This window comes from Argiope bruennichi, chromosome X2 (assembly GCF_947563725.1).
Source record: "Argiope bruennichi chromosome X2, qqArgBrue1.1, whole genome shotgun sequence".
Lineage (NCBI taxonomy): Eukaryota > Metazoa > Arthropoda > Arachnida > Araneae > Araneidae > Argiope > Argiope bruennichi.
In genome coordinates, this window is record NC_079163.1 from 88,769,941 (window position 1) to 88,776,496 (window position 6,556).

A 6,556-nucleotide genomic window follows, 5' to 3' on the forward strand; every position below is an offset into this window, starting at 1 on the left:
GAAAAAAAATCTTATAATTGCAATCCCTAGTTATAATTATATTAAAAGTAAAATTTATGCAAATCAATAAAAAAAAAAATAATTGTCCACATAGCAAGAACCTTCAGATACAAACTAAAGACAATTGTGTAATATTTTTTGTCATTCCATGAAACACCAAGACAACTAGCTATAATATAGAAACTATTTTTCATCAATATGGTGTGAAAATCAGCAAGTAAATTTTAATTAGAATAAAAATAATAAATCAGCAAAACATTCCCTCTCTTAAAGAATTTCAAACATAAACCATTATAAATCTTGAGCTTTCTTTGATTCCATGTTATCAGTAAGGCATTTCAAGGATTGGTTTTTAAAAAATCTAAATCATTTCATATTTTATTTAAAATAATAGGATAAGTTGAATTCAGAAATTCAAACCTTCCACTGGATTTCAGAATTTCTGCTCCATGTTATTGATAATTTTGTTTTTAGGATTTTAATTTCCATTTCCCTTGCCAATCCAAATTACCAAAAGGATGTAAAAACAACACAAGTTGCTTAGGTTGGAATTAAACTTTTTTTTTTTTTACATAAGTTTTTATCTCGTCTTTTATATCAAGAATAAATATCAGAAAAAGACAAAAATGATCTAAATTAAAATTACAAATGGTCCTCTTTACACAGAAATTAATGTTTAGAAATAATCCTAACCTAGAACAAATTCTTTTAATAATTTCAATATTTTTTCAATACAATATTTGTAAGATCATCGTATTTCAGGTTGAATAAATATAATTTTTTTAAAAAATTATTAACTAGTGAAACTATGGATTTGTTGATTTTCCATCTAATTTTCTAGAAACTAAAAGGCAATAGATTTTTAACATTATCCAAGAAAAGTGTTCTACGGTAATATTCATTACAGTTATTTAAAAAAGTATAAACAATTTACTCTGTCATTATACATCTTTTGTATGCCTGTAAGATATGATAAAAAAAAATACAAAATGTTTTTTAAAGATATTTTTATTGATAAAATTGAATTCAATTTTGAAACGATAATTTTACTTTTTAAATTCATCTAACCAGTTCTCTTTTAGTTGTTAATTTCAGAAGATTTAAAATACTGGATTTTTTTAAAGAGCATGAAAAGTCTAAAATTTACCGTCTTCATCAGTTTTTTTCCCCCCTCTCAATATGTGTATTGAACTTGAAAGTCAATAAATAATTACATTGACCTATCACAATACAATCCGATTTAAAGGTTTTAAATATTGTAGTTTAAGAAACATACAAAATTTACTCAAATTATATAACACAAAAGATGGCATATAAGAGAAATGTGCTTTTTCCAAGTGAAACAATAGAACTATTATAGAAAATTATATCATAAATATAAATTAAAAGATCCAATGACTACATCTGAAAGCCTTTGTGATTTTTCTAAGCTTTAATTGCATTAGCTTATCATATGCCAACTAAAGCAGTTTAAGAAGTAAAGTGCCTAAACATTTACTCAAATATGACAGTAAAAATATTTATTGGAAACTTATATTTAAAATAGGTGTGAAGTAAGTTTTTTTTAAATGAATTTTTTATCAAATAAAGCATACAACACAAGGAGTAAAGAATCCAGATTTTTCAGCAATATATCTGCAAGAAAAAACTTCAATTCCAGTTCTTAAACATCATTTAAATGATAAAAACGACATTACATTCAATGCAAAAAAAATATATGCAAACCCTGCATTTTACTTACATCATACTTCCGAAATTTGGATACAACTAAATCAATCAAAATCAAATAAAACTTAAAACATTAAAAAACAACCTAAACAAATCAAGCTCATGATATGCTGGGTAAAAGAAAATTGAAACTTTGTTTCACAAAAAATACTGGGGGAAAAAAATAATTTAAAAACATAGTTCTTGTAATATAACATCTGTATAATAGTATTTCATCTGATCAAAATTGAAAACAATGACATGATTAGCTAAAAATAATCAGAAAAATAAAATTTTCCCAATCTACTAAAAAATGAATGTCCATTAAGTATGATTATTTACCATAATTAATATGTCTGATGATTTAGTCCAATTTGGTTTTCATCAAACAAGAAGTAATGTTTCTAAGCAAATGTCTTGCAAAATTACACAATTTTAAACTAAATATTATAAATGATGCCATTAACATTTAATGCCTATTTGCAACATAAATGTCAGACATAGCAATACAATGTATTGATTTTTCTTTCTATTTAATGCATGCAGCGAAAAATTTAAATACTAGTTGTAATTTCAATGGTAAAGTTTCTCAAATATTTAATTCAAATGAAATTTTCAGAGATAAATTAATTATAACTGAGTTTTTTTGTTATTGTTTTTTTGTGTACCTTCTACACTTGAAAATAACATGACAAAATAAACTGAATATCAATATTATGTGAAACACATACGAGTTTTAAAAATATTCAATTGTGCATCATAAATAAGATGATAAAATAAATAAAAGTAAATCACTAAGCATTTTAACATATAGAACAAATCCCTGCAATTAAAAATAGGCATTTTTACAAATATATTGTTTGTCAAATATTTTTCATTAAAAAATTTACTATCCTGCCAATTTTAAAATTTTTGCCAGTAAATTCAAAGAAGGGTTTATATAACAGTTAAAGCATAAAGATATAATATAGCTATTTCATGCTGTCTAACTAAATGTTTTAAGCATATGAATTAGCTAACTTGAATCTCAACACAAAGCCTTTTTTTTTAAACCAAAATGAAAATTATTCTAAATATACAATTAACTTCATTTCAAAAATAAAATATTCTCCACATAATTTTAAAAAAAGGTGGGATTTAAAATATAATATTGGAAATCTAAATTGATAATCCCTCAATCTGATTTTAGACTTTGAAAATGGATAATGATATGGAATTGTACAAGGGACAAGTACAGGAAAAATTGTACAAGAAAACTTAACATAGAATGCAAAACTTCTGATTTCCACTTTTAAAAAAAGAATACTACCAGAAAAAGCTATTCTTTAATAAAACTGAATTTAATATGCATTATCTTATCACAAATGAAAATTTTAAAAAGGGGACTCTTGATTTCAAGCATTTACAAAGAATAGTATTCACTATTATATCTTGTAGATGTATCCCAAATAAACTAAATATACATGAAATTTAATGGCAAAAAGGAAACTTAAATTATTTGTCGATGCATCATTTTCTAATGGGTGTGGCTACCATATCAACATGTTAGATCATATTTTGAATACGAGGTTTTGCACTATTTGACATGCAATAGAAAAAAATGGGGAAAACCTCTTAAGAAAAAGTACAAATTCCATTAATTGACTAACAATAAGATAATATAACGGAAAATACAAGTAAATATTCAATATTCCTTTAATCATAAAATAAAATTATCATGCCTCGATACTTCAGCTATGGTTGGAAGACACAGGATTCATCTTGGTAAAAGATTTAACATTTGACAAAAACTATAACATAGAGATCAATTAAACTCACCTAAAGGGTTTTAAAATTTCCCATTTGAAATCCCATACCAGAGATAACATGAAATAAAGAATACAAAACAAAAAACATAGTAGCAGTAAAAAAAAACAGTATTTTAACATGTTTAGGTTGAAAAGTAATTAAACTGAGATAGATAAAAAAATAAATTTCAAAGCAAATTAAGATGCAGCTTTATACTGGATAATGAATAATTTTGTAAGAATCCACTAGTGTCTATATATTTTATAGACAACCAAAATAAAATATAAAGCATGGAAAATAAAAATATTTTTATAACAGGCAAGATATCAAACATCAGTCATGTTTTTCCAATTTGGGTAATGAATCACTAATAATACAGGTTTGACAATTTCCACAATTCAAAATAAGTTATAATTTTTTTTATTAAAGAAAATATTCTATTTTGATGAAAATATCTTTTCAATTTAATTAATTCAACTAATTTAATCACCAAACAATGGAGTAATCTAAAATTTTCTACTTATCTTGTTTTTAATTTAAAAAATTTACACAGAAAAAAATATCAAAAATGAAAATAATTAAATGATCATCTAAAACTTACTCACATAACCAAAGATAAAAAACGTAAAAGAATTTAAGAAAAATTCTGACAAAGGAAGATATTTTGAACTTTTCTTTTAATCATTTGAGAAAATTTGTCAAATGAAACAATATAAATTATTCAACAAGGTAATAAAAAAATGGCAAGAAAATATTTTTAACCTACATATCTTATTATTTATACAATATCAGAACATAAATAAAAATCATTCATTACGATTTATACTGATATACGCAACTGACGCAAGACAAACTAGAATTCGAAACCCTTGCGGAATTCGTACAACTTTCAGATGTCTAAGCAATAAAGAACACGCCCAGATTAAATCATTAAGATAGAAAAATAATTCTACTTAAAAATAAGCAGTTATTCAAATTCAGGCTTAAATTAGCAACGAAGTATTCATTCCTTCAGAAATAGTAACATGGATGTCAACATATCAGATATGTAATCGAATTACAATCAGTAAATTCATATCACTTTTTTCAAAATCCTTTCACAGAAAATCTGAAAATGCAATATTAGTAAAAAGCAATTATAATAAATACACACAATAAGATTAATAATAGAATATTCACATATAAGAATAGTATCTGTAAATATACGGCAGACGCGATTCACTCATAAAGCGATACTATTTGTATTGATTGATTCAATACACAGTAACATGTTTCTACAGTTTCGGATTATTATGATACATACCTTGTTGGAGCAGTATCTATTTTGAGAATTTTAAGATATTGGGTTATTAATGTTAAGTATACACATCATCGCCTAGAAACAGCATATATTTAAAAATGCTCTGGAATCATAAATAGATACCAAAAATCCTGATCACAAACGTCGATTCCATTTTTATCATTAGACAAAACTTGCTTTATATTTCAGGACACATGGAGTGATTTTTCTTTACATCGTTAAACATAAAGATGTATGTCATGCACTGTAAAAGATTTCTCAATTACTACCACCTAACACACACACTCAATGATCCACCATTTTGAATACTCTTGTGTACACCTACACATTTCGACAAGTGCGTGAATTGGTGATCATGAATACCGTACTGAAATTGTATATGATGCATATTTTTGCAGCAGATTTCTAGAATAAAGATAAAATTAATATTTTTTTTCTTTAATATCTCAAAATATTTTTATAACTAGACAAAGTTCTACACGTATAAATTTTCAAAATTGACAAAAGTCAGTTGCATAGGATAAAAAGATGACCAAGACGGCAAAGTGATTATAGAATACCATGATTTTGCACACTGGACGAAAAGGTCTTTGCATCTTTCTTGTATTCTAGACCTTAATTTACATTCCTCAGTCTTTGTCTTGTTGATTTATTCTAATTTAGTTGTAATTAATAAAATTTGTACAAATCAAGCTTTTCATTTGAGAGGTTAAACGACATTCTTTTCAGGAGAAACAAATATTTTAGAAATTTAATCATTTAATTAAAATTTATTTGTATCATGAAATTAAAAATCGGGTAAAAAACAGTAATTAGATTTATTAGGGTAACTTCTTGTCTTGAAGTTATGCTCTCTAACTCTAAGGCGCAAAACACTTCATACCAATCAACATCAAATGATCTTTCTGCAAACACTCAAGTACGTGAAATTCATTAACCTTAACCATTTAGCATTGAGAAAATAAGAGCCTTTCTGTTATATATTTCATTATTTAATCATTCAAGTTAAAATTTAACGCAACTACATAATTTGAAACTGAAGTCAAACGGTAAAGACTATTCGTCATCTCGCTTACTAGGTATCATACTAATGGCAAGAACTTTGAAAATTTGGCTTGATTTTATTCCTTTTAATCTTAAATAAGAGTGCGTTGTATGAAGATGTGAACTTGCAATCTTCATATTTCAAAATGAAGTCTTCATCAATATGGTCTATTTTATTATCATATAAAAAAGCATCAATCATCTATATTCCCTCATTGAAGATTTGTTATAATAAATATTTTAAATTCACTTTTATAAAGCTTAGTATTCAATTTAAAAAATTACAAAGTTCAAGATTTTCGATTAAAAAATACTGCTGTGTTTCCTTATGATTCAAAACTTACATTTTTGAAATTAAAAAATTAATGGAAAGAGGTGAACTTCATAATGACTCAGGTTTTATTTTTAATAATTTTTCTATTTCGTAAAAAAATTCTGGTCTCACTTTAAACAAAAGAGATTAAAAACCATTCAAGGGAAACGTTTGAAGGAATGTAAACAAAAATTGAATTTAAAGAACATAATTCATTATATGAACAAGTTTATCTATAAAATAACAATTTTATTAGGTATTTCTACTGAATTTGTTACATTCATAATCTTCACATAGTCTTCAATTTTATTTCTTGGTAAATTGTAAAATAGGCAAAACTTGTATCTGCGAAAGAAAAGTAATAATAATTCTGTCTATTCTTCAGAGATGATTGACAGCTTATT

The 6,556-nt window shown here is 25.2% G+C and overlaps 1 protein-coding gene across 8 annotated transcripts in view; it reads right to left on the minus strand.

The window, feature by feature from the left end:
- The window catches only part of LOC129960953 (rho GTPase-activating protein 190-like), an 87,577-nt gene extending 82,454 nt beyond the window's left edge, over positions 1-5,123 (minus strand). For 3 of the 8 annotated variants that reach the window (XM_056074718.1, XM_056074717.1, XM_056074720.1), the window contains exon 1: positions 4,799-5,122. The gene's annotated coding sequence lies outside the window, so the exon portion shown is untranslated. Of the gene's footprint in view, positions 1-4,798 lie in introns of all 8 variants that reach the window. The other 5 variants (XM_056074725.1, XM_056074721.1, XM_056074724.1 and 2 more) reach the window with 2 other exon arrangements.
- Between the last annotated feature and the right edge of the window lie 1,433 nt (positions 5,124-6,556).